This window comes from Chamaea fasciata, unplaced genomic scaffold (assembly GCF_029207755.1).
Source record: "Chamaea fasciata isolate MVZ Bird 193981 ecotype frontalis unplaced genomic scaffold, bChaFas1.0.hap1 SCAF_16, whole genome shotgun sequence".
In the NCBI taxonomy this organism is placed as follows: domain Eukaryota; kingdom Metazoa; phylum Chordata; class Aves; order Passeriformes; family Sylviidae; genus Chamaea; species Chamaea fasciata.
Window position 1 is genome coordinate 12,570,742 of NW_027094101.1, and position 27,974 is coordinate 12,598,715.

Sequence of the window (27,974 nt, forward strand, 5' to 3'; positions counted from 1 at the left end):
ATTCAAACTTCATTAGCACCGGTGATCTTCACGTCCTGGCTGTGCCCTAAGTCACCTTTTGGAAAGAATGTAATGTTCTTTAACATATTTATTGGTTAATCAAAAATGAATCATCTCTTTCCACATTACCAAGGACAAGAGTGGCTCCGTCTCACACACTGACCTAAATTAACTGAAAGCAGAATAAAGTAGCTCCTCTCAGACTGCAGCCGTGGCTATTACAGCCTCTCAGCATGATGAATATGCCTGAAGACCCAACAGCACTCCGATCCCTCCTGCTGCCCATGGAACAGTTTGGTTCGCTATTTCCCCACTGTCCTTTCCCATTAAAAACAATTTCTAAGAAGCCCGAGTTCATGAGCATTCATTACTCAATGAAAAATGCAGTTTTACCTGGGTGGAACAAAGCCCATCTCGCTTCCAGCACAGCCGACCTGCCCTGGCTGGCTGGAGCAGCAAGGAAAGGACACGAGCGGACACAGCCCATGTGGGGCCAGCCCAGCTGAGCCTCGCCTGCCCCAGCGGGAATGAACCACATAACCAGCCTCACCTGAGCTGGGACCTGCCTCCAACTGACACCAGCCCCGGGAAAAGAGCCAGGCTGAGCTGCAAATGACAGCTTTTCCATTCCCTGTGTCATTCCTGAACACCAGACAAGCATTTCATCCCTCAGCGTTTGGTTAACTATCCAAAGATATGGAAAGTGAATCTCTACAAATGAGCCGCTGCATCTTTAGCAATGAAAACCACATCTGCATGGGTTCAATCTCACTGCAAGGATGTGCTGTGTTTGAAATTGTGTACAGCCAGATTCAGCTGAGGAAGTGACTAGCTATGTGTCTTCAAGATGACACACCTGGATTCAGACTTCTGCACAAGGGCAAGATAAAAACCAATTAATTTTCTGAAGCAATTAGTGTTGTTATTCTTTAAACCAGTGAAGCTACTGACTTGATCAAATCTATGTTTAAATACAAATATTTGAGTACATGTCTACATCCTAGATATACCTCTTTTAAAGAAAAAAATGTACACAGATCCTAAGCTTTAAAAATCATCAAAATGATTCATCTGTCAATCTCAGAGCAAGAAGGGAAGAAATGAGAATGTTCTTCTCTGGGAGACATCTGTGCTATTTTCTCTAAGTGCAAAATGACAAAGTGCTGTCACTTCCTATGTGTATTGCAAATTTCCCAGCTCTATGAATTATTTGAGATGGAGAAGCACCATTTCTGTAAAGCAACTTTAAAATCTCCGAGATCTGAACAATGTATCAGGCACCCTCTTTAATGATGTTACATCACAAAAAAAAAAAAAAAAAAAAAAAAAAAAAAAAAAAAAAAAAAGAGCCCAGAAAATGTGTTTCTCTTGAAAAATTATTTTAAGCAAACTATATAATGATAGAATTCTTCACAGGGTGTTTCATGGGAAAGACAGAATTAAATCTCACCCATTTCAGTTTTAAACCAACACAATTCATTTTTTGTCTTGGTGTCACTGCATAACAGCCAATTAAATAATACTGTTACAAAGATATGAAAAACTGAATGTTTTATATAGATTGCCTTTTTGTTCCGTTTTGTTTGGTGGCAGCAACAGGGAAACAAAGCACGGTTTTCTGCAGAACCTGGGGAGCAGTGCAGGACAAGCACAAGTTTAAGGGCTGGGATTTTTCAAGTTTAACACACTGGGCCCTTGGGGAACAAATCTACCACCTTCATCAACTGTAGCACGATAAAAATGTTACTGAAAAGAGTGAAGTAAAAGCCCTAGAAAGCAAAAGTAATTACTGGTAGTAGCACGGCCCCGCATGCGATTTTGGCTTTAGGATGCAGGAGAAACCTGCATCTACTTTGTTTTACATAGTTTCTGTAATTCTGCATTTAATTTCACCTCTTGAATTGGAAGCGGGAACAGTGAAATCACTCTCCTGAGTGATACCTGCTAATACCCCCACACCGCGAGTGGCCCTGGGCATTATCACACCCTGCACTGTGCTCCCTCCCTGCCATCCATCCCAAGCCTGCTTCCACCCTCTGCTGCCCTGCCATCCCAACACAGACTGCCAGCAACCACCCAGAACAACCACAAGGCATCAGGAACTTCAGAAAAGTGGTCCGAACTTCCACGGTGTTTTCTCTCCTCTGGTGCACGTAAGGCACTGTGAAAGGCGAACTGGATTGTGTGCACACACTGTGCTCCCACAGCGCAGGGGAGGAAGGATGAATTCTGGAATTCCAGCTGGGATCAGGCTTCCTCCGCTTGGCTTCTTCTGTAATATCAAGGATGAGCAGTAGGTGGAAGCAAACAACCTTGTAAAATGCTGTTCAGCCTCCCGTGAAAGATAAACCTCTCGCTGGTCAGGTGTTCTACACGTGTCCTTGGCACCCCAACAAGTGCCAACAAATAATTGGTTTTTTCTTCACAATACTGGCTGCCAGTTTCGTGAAACAGCCAGTAAATTAGAGATAAAAGGGGGTTCTGCAGCGTTTGGGGTTGTTTTAAGGTTTGAAATTTGCAGAGCTGAGATGGACTCCTTGCAATGACTAAAGCATTTATAAAGGTAACATGATCTTAAACAAAAGAAGAATATATATATATACACACAAATATATATAAAATAAAAAATTACACAGTCAAATTCTAGGTTATTGATTTTTCTGGATATTTTTATTGATTGTTAAATATCTCAAAGCCTTGAATTATTAAGGAAAATACTTAATGTATTTCTCTATCCGTTGGCCATTATGTTTCATTATTGCTGCTAACAAACAGGCTGCCAGCAGAAGAATTCATTTGAATTTCATATTAGTTCTATTTCATCCATCCCAGAGAACAAATTAACCACACTGTAATACCTACTGAAGAAGAAAATAAATGAAAAATGAAACCTTAGAATGTGACATTCAAGTCTTCACTAGGTTTGTCCCCAGCAACGCAGGCAGAAGGCTCATCAAATTAACAAACCAATTCAAGGATTTGAATGGCTTCAACAGTTGCAATGTCAAAGATGTAGGAGAGGAGTTTTATTTTGAAAGAAATAGCTTCATCTCTATTTACTAACATTTGTGGAGCAAGAGGTTTGTGCCCACAAGCTCAGACCAGGAGCAAACGGGGCCACCTGCACCTATTTCTGATGCCTCAGGGCAGCCTTGGGGCAGTTTGAGCAGGGTCAAAAAGGAAACAACCTGTCTGATCACAGATTGAAAATCAAACTTCTCCAGATTTTAGGGAGCTTTCTTGTCTTGTTTCTAGATAAAAGCAGACTGTAAGAGGCAGGTTTGCAAGACTCATGGAAACTGAACTGACAAATTTCATAATAAAAAAAACATTACTGCTTATAAAAATGCTGCTGTATTTTTAATACAGATTTGAAAGGCCTGGTGTGTGTGTGCCCTCCCACACAGCCACCCACCGCCCTGCTGTGACAGTGAACACCCAGCTCTGCTTCCTTCTGCTCCCAGCCCTCTGCTAATGCTCACTTACACTTTCCAAGGCTATCAAGAGTTAAATCTTGGGGGTTTTGCCCCCTTCCCCCAAGGAAAGCTTTGACTTTTTTTCTCTTGTTTGAGGGACCAGATACTGCTGCTGCTGGAGCTTTATGGACTGGAGTGTATAAAACCTCCCCACTCCTCTTTCTTTTCCTTCTCTCACCTTCAGCAGTTACTTGTCCTTTCCTTAATGCTCTCCAAACACTCAGAGATGCACAGACACGTCTCTGCACAGCACAGAACCCTCGTGCCTCACACTCCCCTGCTCTCTCCAAACACAGGTTTCATTAGCCCTGGGATGCAAAGGTACCCGAGTGCAAACCCTGCACCTTTCTCCTCAGATAGCGCAAAACCACACCTAAAGCAGGCAGCATTTTCACAGGACACGGATGTAACTGTAATACGGGAACCAGTATGCAGCAGTACCCAGCTGTAAATATTTGCTTTTGAAGCCTAGATCGGGTTAAGACTTAAATTTGGGCTAGGAAATATTTCATTTTCAAAGCTGGCCACAGAAACTGACATTTGGTGAAGTTGTCAGTTTGGACAGTACAAAAACACTTAAGATTCCTAAATGCAACATCATTTTGACCTACAGGTCAAATCAGATATTCTTTTTCTGTATGTCCCTCTACTTTCAAGGCCGAAAATACACAGGAACTTCCAGAACTGCAAATTTTAACAGATTTAAACTGTTAAAACTGGATTTTTAAACTAAATTTTATTTAGCTAATAAAATTGCCTTAGGTGACACGTAGACCAACAGCCACATGAATAGTCCTATGTTTGAAATCACAGAAATCTAGGTGGTCAATAGATATTCCTGATAAATTCAAGGAGTTGTTGAGAAAGCTGCTGATGTGATTTCAGCACAGCCACACACTGTGGAAGCTGGGCAAGGTGACAACTGGCAATATATACCCAGAGAACACCCTCAACTTTTAGAGAAAGAAACCTAATTTGTCAGTTTATGTTTTCAAATTAACAGCAGCAGAAGGCCACAACACAATTCCTGAAGGAAAGTCTCTTTTTACAGTCCGGTTTCCTAAAGGAAACAAGCATATAAAATTGCTTCAGACCTCAGACACCTAAAAACATTTAGAATGTTGAATGTAATACTTAGAATTTAGAAATTAAGTTTAGCCGTGTTTGACAGGGAATTAAATAGAGGCTCAAAGATATTCCTGTAGTTTTCATAAATGAGTGCCTGAGGAAAAGACAGAACTTGCAAAGCTATGCCCTACTCCGGCTGATAAAAGACCCCAAAGAGAGGTGAGGATGCTGAGAGGAGGAGAATTCACTTTGTGAAGACATTGAAGTGGCTGCCAGAAGGAGCCTGTGTTTACTGAGGGGGGACTGTGTGGGCACAGGGTATAAATCAATAATAAAACTATTTCACTGAAGTCCAATTTTCACAAAATAAGTTCCTTTAAGACTGAAGAGGATTTGGGTTGAACTTTTAAATGGAGTTCAGTCATTTGGGGTTATGTAGTGATAAAAAGCATAAATTTTAAATCAAATAGTGATTTTTCAGGCTCACAGAGTGCCAGGACAGGAATTGTTTAATGACAGAAGAATGTGTGATGACTGCAGAAGTGCCCTGGAAAATTAGGGCTCTGTAAAAATCCATTTTCTTTTTGATATTACACTACACTTCTGACTATCACAAAAAGTCAAATTTTATGCCTTTAATATGTTTTCACAAAATAGGGCTGTTTCTGTGCAGCAAAGCAGTTACATTCCCAATAAGCTGGCTATGTATTTACTCTGCTTTCTTGAGTAAAAAAAATGAAGCAGAATTTCATATTGGACTCAAGCTTTCCCTTAATAAACAACCCACAAACTTTCTCACTTCTGCCTCGCTGAGGGGGAGTGAGTGGGGTTCTGCTGCCTACTGGGGTGAACCCACAGCCATCAGGAACTTCAGATGTTCCAGTTCCTGCCTATTCTCAAAAGTCACGAGGAGTCAGGTCACAAATTATCAGTGCTTCATACACTGAGAATGATTTCAGCTTCCTGGCCCAGCATTGTGTCACTCCACTCAGAAGAATGCAGAACCAAAGGCATGAGTGAGTGAACACTGCATCCAAAGGACTCTTCTTACCATGAACAAGCTCAAAAGGAGCTCTGATGATGACAGCTATTGCTTCAACATCCAGGAGAAATAAAGAATTGGACTGCAGCCTCAGGCAGCAAGTTGGTATAATTTATCTTTGAGGAGTTTCCTTATTGATCAACAGTCAGACTTTTCTGTTCTTCTTGGCAAGGAGAGAGTGACTGAGATGCCATTTCTTCTTCCATGCCCAGTGTAGGGAAAACAAGCCCAGCTTGCTTTGAAACATCTGCCAAGCTGTGCTGTCAGGAAGGCTGCAGAACCCTTTGCTTCCCCAAACATTTCCAGAAGCACACAGCTGAAGAGACCCTGGTCACATCAGAGCCTGTGTACTGTGAACTCGGTATTTTTTGAGCCTGAGCTCTTCCCAAGGGAAACTTTTCAACAGTTTTGTTTTTCCCAAAACAACCTTGTGTAAACAATATTCCTTTCCCAAAACAACAGGTGTTGTTTGCTATTTCCGTTCCTTAGCCAATGGGAGAGGTGTCAGTCGTATAAACCAATAACGTGCCTTTTAGCACAGCATGATATAAAAGGGCTGAATAAATTGTAAATAAAATCTTCTGATTTCTACTTCGTCCTGACTGGAGTCAAGAATCTTTATTTCGTGTCCTATTGCCACAGTGTACCACACCCCCTGCGCTGGCACAGAGCAGAGCTCAGCCTGCCAAGGAGAACAGCCCCATGTCACTGGCACAGACAGCTTCCTGCTCCCAAATTCTCCGCACTCAGCATCCCCAGCACGTGCCCTGCTCCCAGGGCTGCAGTTCACAGCTTGACTTCCACTGAAGTGTCCCAGCACCACATCCACGGGCTGCTGGAGTCACACACAGTGACTTCTACACCTTTTCTTGGCTGTTTCCCCCCAAACAGATGCTTTGCCCTATGGAGCAGCACTAAAGTGATGAGCAAAGGGTCACTGAACACAAACAGCCCTGGCAAAAAAAAAAAAAAAAACACAAAACAAAAAAAAAAACAACCCAAAAACATACTCTGTCCCAGTGCAGGTCAAGAGATGTAAAAAAAACCCCAAACCAAACCAACCTCCCTCCATCAAACAAACCATAAAAAACACACAGCCCCTTCACGCCCCTAAACCCCTTTCTTCAATTGCACCCGTAGATTTTGTGCTTTTGTGTATAGATCCATGTGCACTGAGGAATTAGCCTTCTTTTTAAATAAGAAATATTGATTCCTTAGTTGTAGTAAATACTTTTAAATAGCTGCTAAGCCAAAGCAGCATTTTTAATTGGAGTGCAGATAATAAATATCTCTGTGTGATACTGTACAGTATGTGAGGGCATTTCAGCATATAACTGAAATATAACAGTTCCTGAATTTTCTTTATAACTAATTTCACATTCAGACTGGCAAATGTTTTTCCCCCATAGGTGTGTGTGAAAGATGAATGCAAAAATGAGCTATGGCATTTGGGAGAAAGAGGTGCCAGGTAATCGTGAAGCAGCATAACAAGAGGTTAGTAGACAGATTTGGATCAATCAAAAAGTTAAGAAAACCAGTTTCCTCCTCCTTAGATTAGTAAAGAAACGAAAGGAAAAAAAGTAGCCATCAAAACACTTTTTTGGAAGTTTTTTTATCTTTATTAGTCTCACAATCTGCAATTTCTCACCAGACAGGTAAAATCATCTATCCCCAGCAGAAAACCCAGCAGGAATGAAGCATCAAGCATCACACTGCTGACTTTTAGGAGCTGTCCAGGACTAAAACCTCCAGAGTACCTCTGTAACTCCCACTTTCCCTCCTGTCTGAGCACTATGCTTTCCTACTGAAATGCACCAGCCATCAGCTGAGCCTTAGGATTGAGGCTGCAGGCTCTCAACCGTTCCAGAGGGGATAAGGACTCATCTCCCTGGGCAGGGTTAGAACTGATTTACCTGAGCAGGGTAAGGATGATTTACCTGAGCAGGGTAAGAGCTGATTTACCTGAACAGGGTAAGGATGATTTACCTGAGAAGGGTAAGGATGATTTACCTGGGCAGGGTAAGGGCTGATTTACCTGGGCAGGGTTAGAACTGATTTACCTGAGCAGGGTAAGGGCTGATTTACCTGGGCAGGGTAAGAGCTGATTTACCTGGGCAGGGTAAGAGCTGATTTACCTGAGCAGGGTAAGGATGATTTACCTGAGCAGGGTAAGGGCTGATTTACCTGGGCAGGGTTAGAACTGATTTACCTGGGCAGGGTAAGGGCTGATTTACCTGGGCAGGGTTAGAACTGATTTACCTGAGCAGGGTAAGGGCTGATTTACCTGGGCAGGGTTAGAACTGATTTACCTGGGCAGGGTAAGGGCTGATTTACCTGGGCAGGGTTAGAACTGATTTACCTGGGCAGGGTAAGGGCTGATTTACCTGGGCAGGGTAAGGATGATTTACCTGGGCAGGGTAAGGGCTGATTTACCTGGGCAGGGTAAGGATGATTTACCTGGGCAGGGTAAGGGCTGATTTACCTGGGCAGGGTTAGAACTGATTTACCTGGGCAGGGTAAGGGCTGATTTACCTGAGCAGGGTAAGGGCTGATTTACCTGAGCAGGGTAAGGGCTGATTTACCTGGGCAGGGTTAGAACTGATTTACCTGGGCAGGGTAAGGGCTGATTTACCTGGGCAGGGTAAGGGCTGATTTACCTGGGCAGGGTAAGGGCTGATTTACCTGGGCAGGGTAAGGATGATTTACCTGGGCAGGGTAAGGATGATTTACCTGAGCAGGGTAAGGGCTGATTTACCTGGGCAGGGTAAGGGCTGATTTACCTGGGCAAGGTCAGGGCTGATTTACCTGAGCAGGGTAAGGGCTCCTTTGCCATTTCATAACCAGGAGATTTCATCTCACTAACTCATCCATTCTGTTTCAGAAACTCCTCATCTTTTTGGCTTCTGAAACATCCCGTGGCAATCCCACAGTTAAATTACATATAATATTGAAAAACACACCCTTTTGTTTGGTTTGAATTTGTCCATCAACAGTTGATTGGGTGTCAACCGTTTGTTTCACCAGTGAAAAAGTGAATTGTAGCCAGAGCAGTATTTAAAATGCATCAGAGGTCTGTCTCAAATGTTAGAATTCACACCAACACATTTCTCTCAATCCTAAGGAAAATCCTTCATCTCTTCCCTGTAACCTTCAACTATCTGAGACTTGATAAAATGTGAATGTTCCAGTTTAATTAATGAAGCAGGTGATTTGTTGATCCAGGAAAAAGAGATTGCCATACTTATTTCAAAATTCCATTTGAAAGATTATCTCACCAAACCTGATGGCATAAAAAAAAATCTGCACAAAACAAAGCATTTCATACTAAGAAATGCCAACTCAGCATGGCCAAAAGAATCTGAAGGATAAATTTCCATCAGAGATGTGATCACCCCCACCTGCTACCCCCACATTACATTTTCTGTCTGTTCTTTCTATATTACAGGCAAAAATACACAAGCGTGTGCTTTTGATAAAGTTTTTCTTCCAGTTCAATCGAGTCACCCAAGCATGAATACTGGATGGTATCTAAGCTGCCCAATTTAAAACAAAGTAAAATACTGACAGGAGGTCCATTTCAAAGGTAAAAAACTGATTACATCAAGCCCACTTTTTGATGGAGCACAAACGGCACTGTTCCTGAACTCAGAGCATGGCTTTGATGAATTATTTTCAGCCCATGGTAAGCATAACTGCAGACATTTTGCTTAAACTAGAAAGTTGTTAGAATCCCATTGGAGCAGAAAAATGTATTTCTCCTTCTTTCTCTGTAAACCAGGTTAATACACTTTTATTTGATCTGGTAAATTTTCTAGATTACTTTTTGGCAAGACCAATTCAGAATTTATGATCCTAATATACTGAATTTTTTTTTCCTTACAGACGAACGCAAATCCTACACCTTAAAGGGAAAAAAAAAAAAATCCACAAAACTTCTTCATGAAACCTGAATTTTAGCAGATTCTGCTCTCAATCCTACTATAATTTAACCCAAGATGGGATGAGAGAACACAGGCTGACAGGTGATATATGCTTCCTATTTTGCTGTTCACATAACCATTAACAATAACTGCAATAGAGCACATGAATGATAACGACCAGACACTCACTGAACTGGAAAATCCAATATTCTTTACCAAGGTGAAGGGGGGGGGTAGCAGTGAATCTATTAAAATAATTGTGCCCCAACTAATATGTAATATGTCAGCTCAGTAAACAGTGTGCCCATAAAGTGGTTTCTTATTCCTTATCAATTGTAAGGGTTTTACTGGGGTGGTGCTGGTAGCAATAGTAGTAATAACAATAATTCAAAAATAATTTATTAGAATGAGTGGCAAAAATTACTGTTATAATGTACACAGGCTGAAACTTTTCTATCTAGGATACCGTGCTCTCAAAAAAAGTAAAAAAACAACTAAAAAAGACCAACAAACAAACAAACAGACAGAAAAAAAGAAAAGAAAAAAAAAAGAAAAAAAAAAAAAAAAGAAAAAAAGAGAGATCAAGAAAAAACCCCAAAACAAAACCAATTACAGCCTGAATCTAAGGAGTGTTCTTAGGTGGATTCCTGCAATTTAACCAGCTTAAGATTTCATTTATACAAGTACATCAAATTACAAATTCTCCGAACAACTACTCTTAAACCTTGCATTTCTTCTTGCTCTTTAAGGCAAATTTCAGGGTTGTAATCTTCAGCAAAACTGAAATGATAACGAGAGTTCCATCTCAAATGGTGCCATCACTGTGCACCAACAGGAAATGGGAGATCCCTGGCAGTGCTGGGTTATCTTATCACTGATTTCAGTGCTGACCCAAAACCTAAGGAATTAACGTGAAAGTATTTCGTACATGTGGCACATTAAGGTCCAGATTCCTTGCACAGTAAAGCCAGTTGCTTAAATTTCCTCCCCAAAAGCAAACAACAGTATTTATTAAAACATATTTTAACTCACTATCATAAAAGAGTGATATCTTTATAAATTCCTGTAGAACAGCACTAAGGCACTCAGGTATGGCCATGCGTCTACCAAGTGAAAACACAACTAACATATCCTCTGGAAGACAGCCATTCTATATACTCTTCTAAAAGAAAAAGAAAAATACTGTTATGTTTTATCCTAGCTGAACAGAAACAAAAGAATTACAGTAATATCTTCCACTAAAACAAAGCTGCTGTTCTGTAAAACATGTATCCTTAAACACAAACATAGTTAACTCATTTTCAGCACTCACTGAAGCCTGAAAGGATCCTAAAATCCTTTTAAGTCAATAGAATGAAACATATTTTCATCAAAATTGAAAATATTAAATGAATTTATAAGGTAATTTGTTGGAAGTTCTGATTTTTAGGAGGATTACAAGTGCATTAGCACAAAATTAGGAAAAGAGGCTTTTTAGAAGTCTTCCTTTCCATTTTGTGTTTCAACATGACAGTTTTGTTTTAAAAGCTGTCCTTAAAACATCTGAGTCACACAAACTGTCTCTTCCACAATCCATTATCTCATAAAAGAAATGCCATAAATGCAAAAGGAAAAATAGCATCATCAAGTCATTAGGGTGAGCAAAGTACACTGAAGGAATCCTGATAAAGGCAGGTATTTCCCTTTGGAATTCCTGGAGTGATGTGGAGTTGCAGTCATAACTGGTAAAAAATTGCCTCAAGACTGATCAATAATAAAGAACTTTGAAGTAAATGAATCTGAGATCTGCTACCAGTTTTGTTTCCTTGTTTCTGTAGCTTTAAACTCCCACTGAATATAAAGTATTCCTTTTTGCTGCTAGTTAATTTTTCACTGCTTAAACTGATTAACCATGCAATTTCATCACTCCTCATAACAAGCTCAAAAGAGCATCTAAAACTGTGGCTAACTTTACAACAAAAATGTTGAAGATCATCCTTTTACACTGGAATCACTCTTACTGAGCCTCATGATATTAATGATGGAGTCAGAGAAATACATTCCATAAAATTACATTACTATAATCAAAGGATAATATTGAGTAAATCACATCAGAAAGCTGCCAACAATTAACACTTTTTTGTCACTCGTCAGGCTGGAAAAATCCATTTCTTAACAGGGTCTAATGATCCAGTAAAAGCGACGTGAAGCTGATGTTCAGACCTAAAGAAGCTTCAGAAAAGCAGACCCAGGACAGGATGTGGCACCAGCTGAGCACTGAGGTTCTGCAGCAGAGCTGCCCCACTAAATATTGTCTCTGCTGGCCTCTCCACAATGCAAACATTTCATTGGAACTAATGAAAAAAGGTTCAGAAAACCCAGGCAGCTCCTAGCAAAATTATCACAGGCTCTGGAGGAGCACAACCAAGCAGTGATCTCCTGTCCTCTGACCTCCTGCGATGCTGAAGGAGCACAACAACAAGAGAGCACTTGCAGAATTAGCTCCCCAAATGTGCATGTCTTCTGAGGGCTCCAGCTAACTGTACTTTACGTAATTCCCATCTGGCATCCTCAAAAGCAAAAATAACAGAATTCTCATTCGCCATTCATGGCAAATATTTTATCAGCCCCTGTCTGCTGCTTGTCAGGAACTTTGAAGTGCAGGGGGAACTCCACAAGAGTAGAGGCAGCTTCTGATCAGTAGGTTGATTCTTCACATGTGAAATGAGTTAAGCTCATGAATCATTTCTTAGAGTCTAAATTTGACTAGGAAATTGTAATGGGTAATTCACACTCAATTCCGTAAAGGTGTAAGAACTTAGTCTAACATATAGAATACGTAAACCAAATATTTAAATAACAATACAGGGTAGAAGGAGACAACTCGATCACTAACAGTGATAATAGCTGCCTGTATTTCCACAGAGGCAGGAGCTCTGATATCCTGAATATGGAGCACTCAGGGTTTGTAACCGTGGGCCAAAAGCACAGCACTGAACAGCAACAGAGCAGGTTTCTGTAGCCCAATACCCAGAAACACGTTTCCCAGTCTAACTTCTGATTGCTCCAAGTCTATCAAGTTCATCCCACAGAACTGAACTTGCAGAAAAAAGCAATCAAAAATCTGAGTCAGGATTTCTGGCAGCTGAAAACAAACCTCCGAAAAACTGCATTTGTGTTTGTGAAGCCCCCAAAGAATCAAATGGCAGCAGTGCAAAAGCTCAGAGAAACACTAAACAACCTTAACTCTAAACTGCCACAGGGCTTTAGCATGAGGTTTCCGTGCCCACATCCCCCACAGGAATTTCAGCCACCATCATTTCAGCCTGGGTCTCAACTCTGTACTCTACGAAGCAGAGTTCTGGTTCTGACCCCCTTGTTTCTATGCACATGATTTTCTGACCAAAAAAAGACCATAAGGTTTTACAACAAGATGAACCATTCTTCATTCCAAAAATAATAATCACAATGACTACTCAAGTCATCTTCCTTTGCCACGGCATCCAGACAGTGCTGCCTCTTTGTGCATGCTTTAAACCTTCGGAAAAGACAAGAGCCTACATATATTAACTTTCTTTTACTCTCATTTCTGATTTAGATGCCTAAAAAAGAGACTGCAATCCATGCTTGTAGACACTGAACACTGCAGTGATGAAAAATTATTTACTTTGTGTGTTAGTAAATCAGTGAGTACAGTTTCTGTAGGTTCTTTTATTTTACTCACAAGTCAGCTGCAAGCTGATTAATGACCAAAGAAAACACACTGAATAAAAAGCCATGGATATGACACAAATACAAATGTTTCAAGGAGAAAGAAACTGGGAAAATTACAATCTACACACTAAAAAGGAGTATTTTTTAAATCTACTTTAGAATAGGTCATATGTTTACATCCCCCGCTGAAATTCTGGCAAGCACAACACTGTGATGACACCTTAGTTAACTGCTGTTATACTTTTACAAATACACTCTTTGAAAGAGAAATTATTCATTTGAAACTAGGAAAAATATTTCCAACTCCCCATCCAGCCACACCAGCTCGGTTCAAGCCTAGAGAGAGCAAGAAGACTTGATACAAGTCATTCAGAAAATGGTGATTTGGCTGATTGAGAAAACCGGCATTTGAAAACTGAGGCCATTGCAAGGCACTGGTGCTGCCACACAAACCCCCGGAGCCGAGGTGCAGAGCTGGGTGTGCTCACCCACGAGATGAGAGGTCCAAGGGTGCAGACAGGCTTGATCTGCGCTCCAGGCAGGAAAACAAACGTGTGTGCAGCCAATATTAGAGTCATAACACTGCAGTTTGAAAGCTGTTTTCTAATGCAACAGAGAAAAAGGAGGGGAAAGCAAGATAGCCTGGTTTGTGTTTGGACAGGGAAATTGTCAGTGGAGAGAAGAAGATAACAGAAAGCCCTGTAGAGAATTGTATAAACTGGGATCCCTACAAGCTTAAGATAGGCTGGGGGAGATGGGAAAACAGGTCTGCTGGCTGAGAGTGATAACCTAAAACCAGAGCTGTGCCCATATTCTTCAAAAGAAGTACTTTTAATAAGAAAGAAATCCCAGCAGTGCTATTCCTTTCATCTCTACCTGCTGTCATGGTGCACTAACCATGGAACAGGAGTCACTCCAAGGCCATGCTCCAAAGGCTTACATTGCAAATATCACCCTGAACAACCACAAAGACAAACTAAAGGAAGGAAATGAACTCACCAAATTCATCATAATAATTTTAAAAAAGGACCCTTTCTTGGCTTACTGAAGCTTCTCCACAGTCCTTGCTTTATCCTGTGAGAGAAAGCTCTTTGATAGTTCTTTTTTAACCTCTTTTTCAGCCCTCCCTGGTCACTGGGTGAGAGGCAGAGCAGACAGCAGAGCCAGACCTGCATTTCCTGGGGGAGAATAAAAGGAGCACAAACTTCAGTTCAGCAGCACACAGTCCCACGCGTGCAACTCCCAGCTGGAGCACAACAAACCCTCAGATGTTTAAATACCTGAGTAGCTGTGGGGCTCCAGGAATCCTGGAAGTCCCTCAGCCAAAAAAACTGCAGGCAGAGGTCTGGTTATTCAATAATGCTGCAGGGCTGCAGCTTTTGGTATCTGATGGCACAGCAAGGAAATAGAATTCACCAGCTCTCCTGAGAAATTCTACAGAAACCCACACACATTGCAAAGATTTCAGTGTAACCGCTGGGAAGGAAGAGTTATAATCAGACTGACTGGTTCCAAGGAGCTGAAAAAAGGTGACAAGGACATGCCAGGATCTGTGAGTGTAATTTCCAGGGTGGCACCAGAGAAGCACCAGCTCTCCAGCGGCACAGAAGCTCAGAGAACACTTCTGTGGTACCACGGGACAAGTGTAACAGAGCACTGGGAGGAATTCAATGCAGCTGGGAACTCTCCAGCTGGTTTGGAGCTCTCTCAGAAATGCAGGGTTGCTCCTGAACACTGCAGATATGCACATCAGCAAAATCCTTCTCTCCATCAGCCCTGGTGCTCTGCTCTGCCCGGAGGGGACAAGGCTCCCCCTTCAGCAGCCTCTCTGGGGGCAGTGATTTTGCTGGAACACATTCCCCGGGCAGGACAGGCTCCCCAGACAGTAAAAGGTGATTATAATCCAGTAGCTGACACAACCCAGCACACGGTGCCTGCTGCAGCTGGGCTTGCTCCAAGCCAGAGGCACTCGGGGTAAATCATCCAGAGGACAAACAAGGCAGCCAGAAAATAACTTACAGCAGCTTCGAGACTAAAATCACCCTTTACACGTGGAAAACAGACAAACAGCAGAGAACTAAATTAGCTGTAATTTGAAATATTATGTGAATAATACCCCTAAGGTCTTTTATCTCAAGAAGAAACATTTCAGAAGATTTTAGTGTGCCCATTTTCCACAAACCTCAGTGTGGTGCATTAAAAAGGCTCAGTGAAAGGTAAAAATTCAGTGCACACTGAATACCCACCAGAGTGTTTGAATTTGGGAATATATGGCCACAGCAAGGCAGAGCAAAGGAATGCTTCCAGAAAACAGCTCTGTTTCCTAAGAGTCACTGTTTTTTTTTAATTGTGCATTAATATTTTGCAGCAAAACCAACAGCTGCTTCTGGTTACTCTCATGAGAAACAGTTTCCTAAAATTAATGATACTTAAACCCAAAAGATATAACTGTTCCATTAATATAACTTGTGCCTGAAGTCATTAATATTTCAAGTGCAAGCACAGAATCCTGAGATAAGAACACAGAACTGGAGTGGAAATTGATGTGTCACGCACTCTGAAAAATAATAATGGTAGATTTGTAGAGCAATGAAACTACAGAGAAAAACACTATGAAAAACTGGATGTTTACTTACTCTTGTGTTTATAATTCCTGTGACTCACCTCAGCCCCAAACAGGCAGGGAGAAGTCGTGTTCATTGCACCTGGCTTGATCTCTCCCTCTGTTCAGCCATAAATGAGCTGATGCTGAGCATCCTGCTGCTGCTACACCTGGGAATTTAGAGCAGCAGGCTTCTCTCAGGAATATTTTCTAGCTATAGATACAACTGTGTGAGGGAAAATTATCTTGAAAGGTACTTGGAGATAAGTATTGAGAGAGATGAAAAGAAGTTGTCCTCAGCAAAGAGGCTGGGTGGAGCACATGATGAGAAAAAAGACAAGCATTTCTCTTACTGTCTGGGGAACAAAGAGGTTTTGAAATACAATTGAAAATTTTAAGAGAATTTAAAAGAAATCATTCACTTGATATTTAAGTTCCGGTGGAGAATATTTCAATTCTAAAAGAAGACATTGCGTCAGTGAAAATTAATTGAACCCACATGTATTCATCAAGTATGTCAATTTTTAAGTCATTGCTCAACTTTCACAGCTAAAATAATTTGAGAAGCTTGTTTATTATCCTAAAAAGCATAATTAAGATATGGCCTTATTTAAACAGCAAAGAAGAATTCACATTTCATTAATTATTTTCTGACTCAAATAGTAAATAAATTCACCACATAAAAGTACAGTGCGGCTGAACACGTTATTGTACAGTGAAAATGTGCAAATATAAACCAGTCATAAGCTCTAAGACAATCATATGTTAAAAAAGGAATCTGATTAACTGCTTGTTTTCTACAAATCTAGCTAAGTTTTCACACATTAAATTAGCCCCCAAACTTAGTGAAGGTTTCATATGGTTTAACTTCTTTTTCTCATTGGAATAAAGCAGTAAGAAATATTGCTAGAGCCTTTACCTAGAAAAGCACATAAAAAGTAGAGATTCAAACCAAGTTTGAACCAAGAAAATAACTGCATGCAAATTCAGTTTGCTGATACAATTGTGTATATTCTGAGCCCTTGTTAGTGTGATAAGACAGTTAACATTTTTCACTGCTCCAAATTATTGAAAGACCGAGTCTAATTTTTGCTACTTCATGTCTCATTAAAGTTCATGTCTCATAAAATGTTCTCAGCCTTTTAGTAGCTTAATAAAATATTTAGGTATCTTCTCCTTAGCAAGAAGAAGAGTATAAAAAGGTACCTGCCAGAATACTAATCTGGAGATATCCCAGTCCAAATACTTATTTTTCCTTGCAGGGAACAATAACCTTCTGGGCTAACAAATCTGCATCTGTAAAAGCAAGGCAAGGAGGTCAGAGCCTCTTCCAAAGCCATCACTCCTACCAAAAGTCATCCTTTGCCCTTCGTATAGCAAGATTCAAAAGTATGTGACTGCTCAGACAAAAAGCAGATTAAGCTAAAGGCAGAATGTACTCTTACTTGAAAATGGAAAATATTAGGTATATGCTCAACTAAGACAATGATTGGACTTAGTGTATTTTACCCTAAATTTAAAGCACATGGACATTCAAAAAGCTCTAGAAAGGATTTTGCTTTAGGAACTGCCCCAATCTTCAAAACATAATGCAAAAGCAATGTTAATTACACAAAACCAGAATCTGCTACAGTCTGCTGTTTTGCCACGAAACCTTTCAGAATGGAGCTCCCACTTCTTAAATACAAAAGAGCTGCATCAGGAGAAAAAGTATTGATCATTTAAAACCAACAAGAAGGATTTTCTAGTGATGGGTTTTGCTCTGATTCACTCAAACCATTTCATATATTGTAAGGACTATCCTAGAGACAAAGTATCAGATGTTTTGTGGGAGGCTTGAGGAGGATTTTTCTGGTGGCTTTTTGGTGGCTGACACCAGAGTCACTATGAAAACACCTCACTGGGAGTTCTCAGTTCCCACTGGACTCCTGCCAGTTGAGGCTTCCCAGAGCCCAAAATGTGCTTCTGATCAAAGCTGAAAGGACAACCCAGCCCTGGAAGGAGGGGAGGGAGACACTTCCATCAGCACAATGAACTGCAAATTGAACAGAAAACTCCTCTGAGATCCTAAAGGAACATATTCGATTGGAACTGCACCTGATTCATACACTATATGAACCAGTCTGTGAATTCATACACTTCTGTATCCAAAATTCATATCATATTCTGAGACTAGATTTCTCTGGTGACAGTAATTTTTTGTTTATTTGGCTTTATAAAAAATATATTTTTAAACATTTGCTTTAACTGATATGATAAAAATATATAGGTTTTCCACGAAGGAGAATATTATTTATAGTCTTGTTTAATTCAGTTGCTTAATGTAAATATTAAGGAAAAATAGTCTAAAGCAAAAAGGGAATGAATTGTAATAACACTACTTCTTTTTTATACAAAAGATTAGTCACAAAGGCAATCAAAGTCAGAGGGATGAAAATGCAAATGGATAATTTGCAGCTGAACACTGGATTTTGCTCATTTGCAGAGTACTCCTGTTTACACTTCTAATCCAAGAAAAAGAAATAAATGATTTACAAATCACCAAAAGCCCTGGAAAGTAATTTGTGCTGGCCGTGGAGCCAGACTGATGAGCAGAGCCGAGTTCCAGCAGTGCCTAATTCCAAATCCAGACCGGTCCCAGACAGGATGCCCTGCAGGACCAGGGCTGAGTGGGGGAACAGAGATGGAAATAAGGCCAAGGAATGCCTGGAACTCCACAAATGTCCTGCAACAATTCACGTGCACTGTCGGGGTAGTTCAGGAACGATGAGCACTAATGCAGGTCCCCCCCAGCAGCCTGAGCCTGGCTCAGGCAGAGTGGGATCCATGTACCACCAACCCCACCAGCCCGGGATCCCTTCAGTCCACCCTGCCAGCAGCAAACCTTCCTTCCACTAATCCCATCAAGGGCATCTTTCTGCAGTTTTGGGGTTTTTTTGGTTTTGCTTGGTTGGTTTTTGTTTGTTTGTTTGTTTGTTTGCTTTGTTTGGTTTGTTTTTTTGTTGTTGTTGTTTTAGTTTGGTTTGGGGTTTTTTTGGGTTTGGATTGGTTTGGGTTTTTTGGAATTACACTTCTCACCGACTCAGATATAGCAGAATCAAATACTGAATAATCCATTCAATGAGTTACTTAATTAGCTGGGTGAAGGTGAAACAGAAACAGCTGAGTCTAAATAAAGGAGATGTCAAGTGCAGCAGCTCAGATCAAGGAGGGATTTGGAAGAATTCTTCCTGCCATGAAGGGAAACACAGTACAGTTCCTAACACAGAATACTAAGGGATGTCATCTTTCCATTCCAGTCCCTACAGAAACACCAGCTGGGGGGGAAATACCAAAGTGAACTGGCAAAAACAAGGAGAGCAGAAATAACCCACATTACGGCAAGCATCATCAAATAAGTCACGGGCAATTAACAAGGTTGAAACGAAACAAAACAAGCAAACAAAACCACAACACACAAAAAACCCCACAAAAACTAAACAAAAACAAACAAACAAAACCCACAACACACAAAAAAACCCACAAAAACCAAAACGAAATCAACAAAAACAACACACAAAACCCAACAGTAAACCAAACCAACCAAACCAGCAGAACATGTTCTAGAAAAGTTGAGATTACAAAACTGTTGTAATGTAGGATGATGATCAAGCAAGTAGGTTCATCCTCATTTAAGAAGAGACTTTCTTCTCCCATGTATCAACTAACTAAACAAAAATTTCACTGCTCTATTAATTAAATCTATTTCATTGTCCCCATTGCAATCCAGAGTCAGAGCAGGTCTGTTTTTCTGCCCTTAGCATTAGCTGAGGACTCCTGTAACCAGACAAAATTGCTGTCAAAACTCGCTAATAAATCCTTGCTTTATTTCTGTGTTTGGACAAGCAGCTGGATTTATCCCTGCCCTGCAGTCTCCAAGGGATGATTTTGCCAGTATAAAGGAGCATAACATTACATTTTGGCCCATGCAGGTTTCCAGGGGACACTGCCAGAGACCCTGGGCACTGGCAGGAATTCAAAGCACTTATTTCTAATGGAGCTGAACAGAGAGACTGTACTTATTTAGAAAAATAATAAGGCTTAAAACCCATCATTGTTACAGAATTGTGAGTTGAAACTCAAAACAAACATGTGGTCCTCAAAGCCCAACTGGAAACCTGCAAGATAAACAGAGAAGGAGGTTTGTCCCCTGACTAACTCCTCCTCACAAAACAACAAGCTATGGTGGTAATTGTATTTTTAATTTTCACCAAATCCATTGCATCCAGCCAATATTGGCACATCTCTGCATTATCCTGAATAAATTAGTGCCTGTCTGTCAGTCATCCTTGCCAAAAAACCCCAAACCAAAACAAAAACTTCATAGTAAAAGTAAGCAAAAGTGAGAAAAAAATAAACAGAAAGGTGTAAACAGAAGTGAAGGTGTTCCATGGGATATGGGATTCATCAAATCAGGCAAGGCAGAAGAGTTGTTAAAAAAAACCAGAAGCTATCTCTCTCTATCTCTTACTAATGTGAACATGCAAACTGGTGTTCCACAACTGAGCAGCTCTACAACAACTTTTCTCAGCCGTAGTAAGGAATAATGCCCTGGCAGCAGGTCACCTCATTCACCCCACCACTGAAGGGAACAGCTGGCACAATGTGACTTTTCTGCAGTGACAGCCTCACACATCCAAACCAAATGAGTTTGTTCACTCTCTTTCTCCCACTCTGCACCCACACACAGGTCTCACTTTCAAAAATATAATAAATTTGCTTTTCTTTTTTTTTCCCTCCCATTAAGTGCATCAGAAATATTAAAATATCTTTATCCTCAAAAGCTTAATCCATCTATTCCATTGCAAAATATTCCACCAACTCTCCAGACTGCCAGGCTAACAGGACAGGCCATGAGAGCTTTGTTCTAGTGACAAGTACTTCCAGAAAAAGAAACAACTTCATGTACACAACCCACGTGCATTATTTGCATTGCAGCCACAGGATGGTTCATCACATACAAATAGAAAATATAAATGTAAACCTAATTGTTTCACCTTCCTAAACATAGGAATAGAAGGACAGTTCACAGTGTTTAGCAAAATTCAGATTTAATCTTTTTTCTTCCTCATTTATGGGTTACTTCTGCTATCATTTTTAACATAACTTTAAGATTTACTTCCAAAGCTTAAATCATTAAAAATTTCAGAAACAGCCATCTTAAAAAATTGGAATTTGGAACATGTTGTACTTCAGAGCTGAATTTCTTTTTCTCTCACATTCATACTGGGTATCTATAAATGTCTAAAACCCAAAACTTTCACCTTGATAGATCGGCCTTTAATGAGCTACACAATTGATCCAGATAACTGAGAATGCAGCACAGCTTTGGAGAGTCTCAGCATCCTTAGGATTTCCAGATGCCAGGACAAACGTCATGCACCTTGAAATTTCAAACATAGAGCACAAAACTTTAGGGGAAAAACCAAAATTGCAGAGTTGCAAAAGAAGTATGAAAATATTATTTACTGCAAAAAGTAGAACCATTGACAGGCACCATGTTAAAAGCTGAGCATTACAATTCAGGTTGTAGCATCTCCCTAAAGGAGCGCAGAATTTTATTAGTAAAAGTAAAGACCATTTCATGTGGAGGACTGCATAGTGGAGAATTTTCAGGGTTGTTTTTATTTGTTTCCTTTTTAAAAACAAGAACATTCCCAGCTGCAGTGTTCAGCTGGCTGGAAGTCCTGTGCAGTGGAACATTTCCTTGCTCCTGCAATCACTGTAAGAAGACAAAGTTGTGTTTCTTAATGCACGGTGTCGAACTCTGCAAAAGCATTCCCACAAATGCAGAGTCGAGAAAAGGTGCACTGAATACAGTGAAAGCTTTCCATCCTGTAGCCTTTAGGCTTAAAGTAAATGACTTTTGATTAGACTCATAAATTACTGAACATGTGGCTCCAGCAGTCATCAGGAGTTATCAGATAACACAAACTTTACATGGAATCAGAACTAATTCCTGCACACGGCTACTGCTGTAAAGGCTGCAACAACAATGGCAGACATATCATTAAATGGGCAAACCTAGAAATATAATTAAATTAACTGATAATCATCTCTCTTCTTCTATCCAGACTCTAATTTAATGTGCTTGCAAATGTAATGAGGTTCACTGAATTGAAAAATACTGTGGAAATAACAGAAACAAGATTAAATTAATTGCACGACATACTGATAAGAAAGCTGGCTTCAAATTATGTGAAGCACATTTCCAAAAGCCATTAAAAGGCCAGTCACATATCATGCACCTTGATGACAAATAACACATTTAAATTCTTTTTTTACTAACTGGAATATTCATTGTGTTTCCTAGAACCATATGCTAATTGCTTGGTGCTCTCTTATCTTCAGGTAAATAAACATGTGAAAAATACTTGGGCAGTGAAAAATTAAAATCTGGCCAAGAACCAAAATTACTTCTGCTCCAATCATTTCCATGTGATTCACACTACAGAATTTGAGATGAAGACATGCTAAATGCATTTATACCGTGCAGCAGCTTGGGTGAAAAATTATGTTTTCTTCCCTAAGAAACCACAATTTAAATTTCCACCAACAGGAAGAAAGCATTCAATCTGAAGGCAAAATAACCAGCTCTCAGTTGTGCCTGGAAGTGTTCTGGACAATGCAGCATCTCTGAAGGACCATCAAACGTATAGCACAACCATCCATTTTTATTGTTTTTTTTTTCTTAAAAAGAACCCTGAACTGGAATTCCACCATCTCTCCACACACCCCGTGCAAATACTCAGCTGCATTTGATGCTTTAATTTAAGAAAGAAGAAAATCCTCACATAAAAGCACATTAGACATTTTAGATAGCTTATTTGAAATGAAACATTTGGAATGAAATTGTCTGGTATGTACGAGCAGACCAAAATTTCAAACACTAGTGGGAGCTACAAGGCATCCAATGCCCAGGATTTCAGCAGAATCCTGTCAAGTAATTCCACATTTGTATTTCCTTACACCGAGATGAACAACAAAGGATTTGCATTAGCAGACAGTGCCAGGCCACTTAAACCCGTTCCCCTGACACTCCTGCCACATTCCGGAGGGCAAACAGAGGGCTGGAACCAGATCTTCTTGTTTTAACCGTGAAAAGCAGACAATGGCAACTCCCAAGTTGGATTTCTGAGCAGCAACACGCTGCAGTGACAAGAGGAATACAAAATCACAGCTGGCCAAGACACTGCTGAGCTGCAGAGCACAGAAGAAGGGAGAGAAAAGTCGAGAAATAGTAAATTAAATCCCAGGGCATCATCCTTTAATAGCAGGGCACTCGGGTCCTGACCCAACAAAAGGTCAAGCAGACACTTGCAAGAAGCTGAGAATTCCACTAGTATCAGCTCAGTTGATGAAATGGAAGCCAAGCAAAGAAAAGGCTCAAAAGACAGAAAATCCTGATGACATAAAGCCTGCTTCGTGTTCTTGTTCTTTCAAAGGCCTTTGTAGAAAATCACCCAAGAGGTGCTGAATCGTTTTTTTCTTCCAGGCTGGATTGATCTGGGCTAGAGGCAGCTCTGCCAGGCTGGGCATCCTCTGCTGCTCAGGGACTGGGCTTTCCTGGGCACATCCTTCTCTGGGGCTGCCATGGAGAACTTGAAATAGCCAGAGAGGACCACGTGCTTGATACACTTCAACTCAAATCTCACCCCAACTCAAATCTCACCCCAACTCAAATCTCACCCCGCTTGCACTGTTAATTATCCCTGCCTAATGTGGGACCTTTAAAGACATTTTACTAGGTGTTTATAGAGAGTTCTATCATATTTTTTCTATCATAGCTTCTGTGTTTATTTATAAACAACCAGTTAAGTTCTGAGCTTTAATGGAGATCACTCTCAGGACTTCCTGTAGTAAAGTTGCTCACTGTTCACTAAACATTCAATTCTTAAGGAAGAGAAATTGTGAAGTTAGAGGTGTATGGATATACTTGGGGAGAATTCCAGGAGGGTTTATGTTGCTATAAACAATGCTTCAAAAGGAAAACTCACTGTTTATACTGCATATATGTCTTGTTCCTCATAAAAAGCAAGCATTATTCCAGGAACAGATGGTTTGTCAAGGTGGCCATACATGATTTTATTTTCTGTTTTCAACATGCCTTCAATATAACTTTAGTTCCAAAAAGATCTGGTCCTAAGATGCATTAAACACAGAAAATAGAGTAGAAATTGGTGTTAATTAGTCTGGGCCTCCTCCCAAATCTCTACCAATTAAACAAGTGTTTAGTGCTATTAAGCTTACGTGTTATAAATCTTTATCTACATAACAGTGCTACAAAATAGAAAAGGAGGAAGCAGGAGAGTATGCAAAAAGTTAAACCCCCCCCCAAAAAAAAACCCCCAAAAAACCCAAATTAAAAAACCCTAAAAAAATAGCTGAAATGTTTAAAAAGGAAAACCAGCTGCTTCCTTTTCTTCCCCTCTAAGTTACCAGCACAAATAGGCATTTTAAAACTTGTAACTCTGTGTAAGATCCATATTACGGTTTTTAGGGTCCAAAATAAATTTTGCACAGCATGTAAGAGGGCAGACAAAACTGAATTCTCCAAGGGTGATTTCCCTACACAGTCTCATGTTTTGGTCATATCATTTGTAACAGAAGGGAGTAAAGCTGGGAGGAGGACAGGGGTGGGAGGAGGGAGAAAAGCTTTCTAATCTACTTCAAGATAAAAGTAAAACTTGGAAACTTGTGTGAGAAATAGAATTCTAATGCAGAGCACTGCAATGAACCGGCAAACACAGAAGAGTTTTCCATTCAGCAAGTCAGGTGTCTGAACAGAGCTTTGTGCTTGGAAGTGTTGGCTCAGACCAGTGACCATCCACTTCAGTCTCATCCCTCCCTGTGCTCGCTCCAGGTGCTTTGAAAAAAGACAGAAACAAATGGCCTCTGCTCCTATGTCGTTTCTAAAATCATTTATGACTAACCTACTGCTGAGATAAAATGCTTATTTACAGGTACTTGAATATCTATACAAATGTTCACAGGGAAAATAACTCATATTTCTGAGCAGAAGCAAAGTGGGTTTTTTTAAAAAAACCTCACAACTCTACAAGTACATTCAAATCCAGTGAGTCCGCAGCCTCTCCAGACCCTTGCTCTGGGGTTTCTGTAACCTCTTTGTCAGCAGTGTTTTCCCGATGCCTGGAAAGCCTTCCCTGTGTTGCAGCCCGTGTCCATTATCCTCTCACTGCACTTTGGGGAGTCTGGCTCCATCTTTGGTGTGCATTTGGCCGGTTAATAAAGCACCAGCCTGATCCTCCAGACAGGCTCAGTTCTCTCTGCACCTCTTGGTGCCTCCTGTGCCTTGGGCGGGAGCAAGGCACAGACGGATCCAGACTAAGCCCCAAACCAACTCCCTGCATAGTTCAGGCACTGTGCAAGAGGAGCACATCACAGCTCCTGCTCCTCTCCCACCCTGGCACAGCCTCTGGAATCCCAGTATTTTTCCTTTGGCAGGCAAGGCAATCAGTTAGGGGTAGGAAGCCTTGATAAAGATGACAGATGCATTTCCAGAGCAGGAGCAGTGGCAAAGGCAGCAGGGCTAGAAGGTGACAAATTGCATTATGGTAACAGCAGCTCGCACAAGCTTTGATTAGTCTGCACTGGCGTCTCTGCCAGACGCATCGTGGCCAGAACTGGTCAGAGGGTAAATTTGTATGAGAACAGGAAATAATTGCCTAACAATAACAACATAATGGTCACCTCAGTTTTTAAAGATGATGAAACATCCCCATCCAGCTGGAGGGAAGATAATTTTTGGCTAATGTTCAGGAAGCAAATGCTGGACCAGCAGAGAACGGATGAACCGCCAATCTAATCACTGGCAGCTCTTCTCCTCACACATCTAATTAAGGGACATTTTGCACATGGCATCTTTGTGATAAACTGGAGGACAGGAATTTGCTAAAGGGGCAGGAAAAAGGGTGTTTTGCATAATCACTTTTAATAGGTGTAGGAAAATAAACGGAGGAAAGGTGAGGAGGATTTTAAGCATATCCAAGTGACTTGCAGCTGGGGTGTAGAAGAACACATATATCATCCTGATTGTTGCTTATTCCTGAGTACTTGACAAGTAGAACATCTGTGTTTAGATAACACAGGCCTGGATAGACCATCCCAACACACTTGGGATTCCTGCCCTGCTGTGGGCAAGATGAAAGCCCAGGGTAAACGACACCTGTGTGCGTCCCTGGGACAGAGGTGACACCAGCAGGTTCAGCAAGGACCTGCTCAGTGGGACCTGCTTTCCAACCAGGCTGTGTCTGGAACCCCCCAGCCTGCAACAGAAGGGAAACAAATTCAACCTTTGGCATTCACCCATGGTTTTGTTCCCGAGTCCTGCCGGTGTCAGCTCACACGCTAAGGGATAAAATACCTGCCAAAGCTCTTGTCCCTGGGCAGGAACACCGGAGGATCCACCTCCTACATGGAAAGGTTTGCAGCTGGATGAACGAAGAGGGAGGGTAAAGAGGCATTTAAATGACCAGTACAATAATGCAACCAAGATTCCACACTCACTCAAGTCCAGGGGAAGAAATTTTTTGGGAACTGAAAGGGTAAACTCAAAAAGCCCTTCTGAGGACACCAAAACCCCAGAGGGCCCTGCTGTGGGGTAGTGTCCATCCCAGTCCACGTCCTGCTCGGACTGAGGAGCACACTCAGCACTGCTGGAGCCTGCTCTGGGATCCCTCTCACAAGTCTGAGAATCATTTACTTCCAAGTCAGGGAGTCTAATGCACAGTTCAATGGATAAGCAGAAAGACAAGGACAGCTGGAAAGGTCACTGCAATAATTAAAACTTACACCTCATGAATTACAGAGTGACTTTCCTTCTCCGTTGCTTGAAATGACATGTTGGTGTGAATGAATAGCGGTGAGATGGTGGGAAACGCCCCCAGCTCCTCACCCCGTGCAGCTCCAGGGAATTCTGCATCTCCACGCTGGCAGTGGGGCTGCCCTGGCTAAAGCTGAGCCCTTCCTGGGGCTGTCAGGACCTGCCACAGGTCCTGCAGGGCACAGCTCCAGCTACAGCCGGGGCTCTCAGAGCCCCCAGGGAGCTGCAGGGTCCCTGCCCCAGCCCTGCAGCCTCTCCTGCTCCCCCAGGGCTGGGCACCATTCCAGCCTTCCTGGAGCACCAGGTGTCCCCAAGGTGTCCCCAGCCTGCCTGAGCCTGCCGGGGACACCCAGAGCAGCTGCTAAACCCCAACGACTGCCCCTAGCTGCGCCCATCACATGCGCTGGCAACTGCCTTCAGCGCACAGCCAACAAGTGCCCAAAAAATGAACAGAAACCCAAGAGCTTCTTCTGCCCAAAAAACAAACATAAACCCAAGAAGGACCTGCCAAAGCAGCAGAAAATGTTGTTTTCTTGCCTTACCTACCCTGTACAGGTACCTACCACGTGCCAGGCCTCCACCACAAAAATTAAAAAAAAAACAAAATTTAAAAAAATCACAATACATGCAAAAAAATTTTAAAAAATGAAAACTTTCTCCAAATCTCAACAATACAAATCAAAAATTTCTAACACCAAATACAAACATCCTCCAAATAAAAAAAAATTCCACAAAATAAACTATAATCCCTCCTACATCATTATAAAAAGCATAAAAAATAAAAAATCTACTACTAATCTAGCACAATGCATGCTTAAATTAAAAATCAAAACTCAAAAAAGTTCCCCCCCAAAAAAAACACCTCCAATTACCCAAGTAACCAAACTTAAAAGAACCCTACCTCTACCGAAATAAAAACTAAGAAAAGACGTGGTTTTTAAGCTGTATAAATTCATTAACCTAACACTGAAACCACAAAAACAAAAACCACATAAAACCCACAAAAACCCTTCTCAACTTTCACAAAAACACCACCTCCATACACATGGGTTTTTTTTTTCCTTTGGTACTACAATTCTTTTCACAAACCTGACAGCCAAGTACATCATACACAGAAAAAAAGCCACCTCAGGAGAGGGGTGGGAAAGCTGGTGTGGAAACCTTGTGAACACAGCCTGCAATAAATCTAATCTTACATATCACAAACCGTGCACAATTAGGAGGGGTAATAAGGAACTGCAGCTGCAGGATTATTTCTGCTCAGTATTTATCACAGGATGATATCAAGCTC

At 41.1% G+C, this 27,974-nt stretch overlaps 1 protein-coding gene across 21 annotated transcripts in view; it reads right to left on the reverse strand.

The window, feature by feature from the left end:
* RBFOX1 (RNA binding fox-1 homolog 1) overlaps window positions 1-27,974 on the reverse strand; it is a 1,151,565-nt gene that overhangs the window by 520,845 nt on the left and 602,746 nt on the right. The window contains exon 1 of one of the 21 annotated variants that reach the window (XM_066197702.1): window positions 394-479. The exons of 19 other annotated variants lie outside the window; for them this stretch is intronic. The gene's annotated coding sequence lies outside the window, so the exon portion shown is untranslated. Of the gene's footprint in view, window positions 1-163; window positions 179-393; window positions 480-27,974 lie in introns of those variants that run through there. One more of the 21 variants, XM_066197704.1, reaches the window with a different exon arrangement.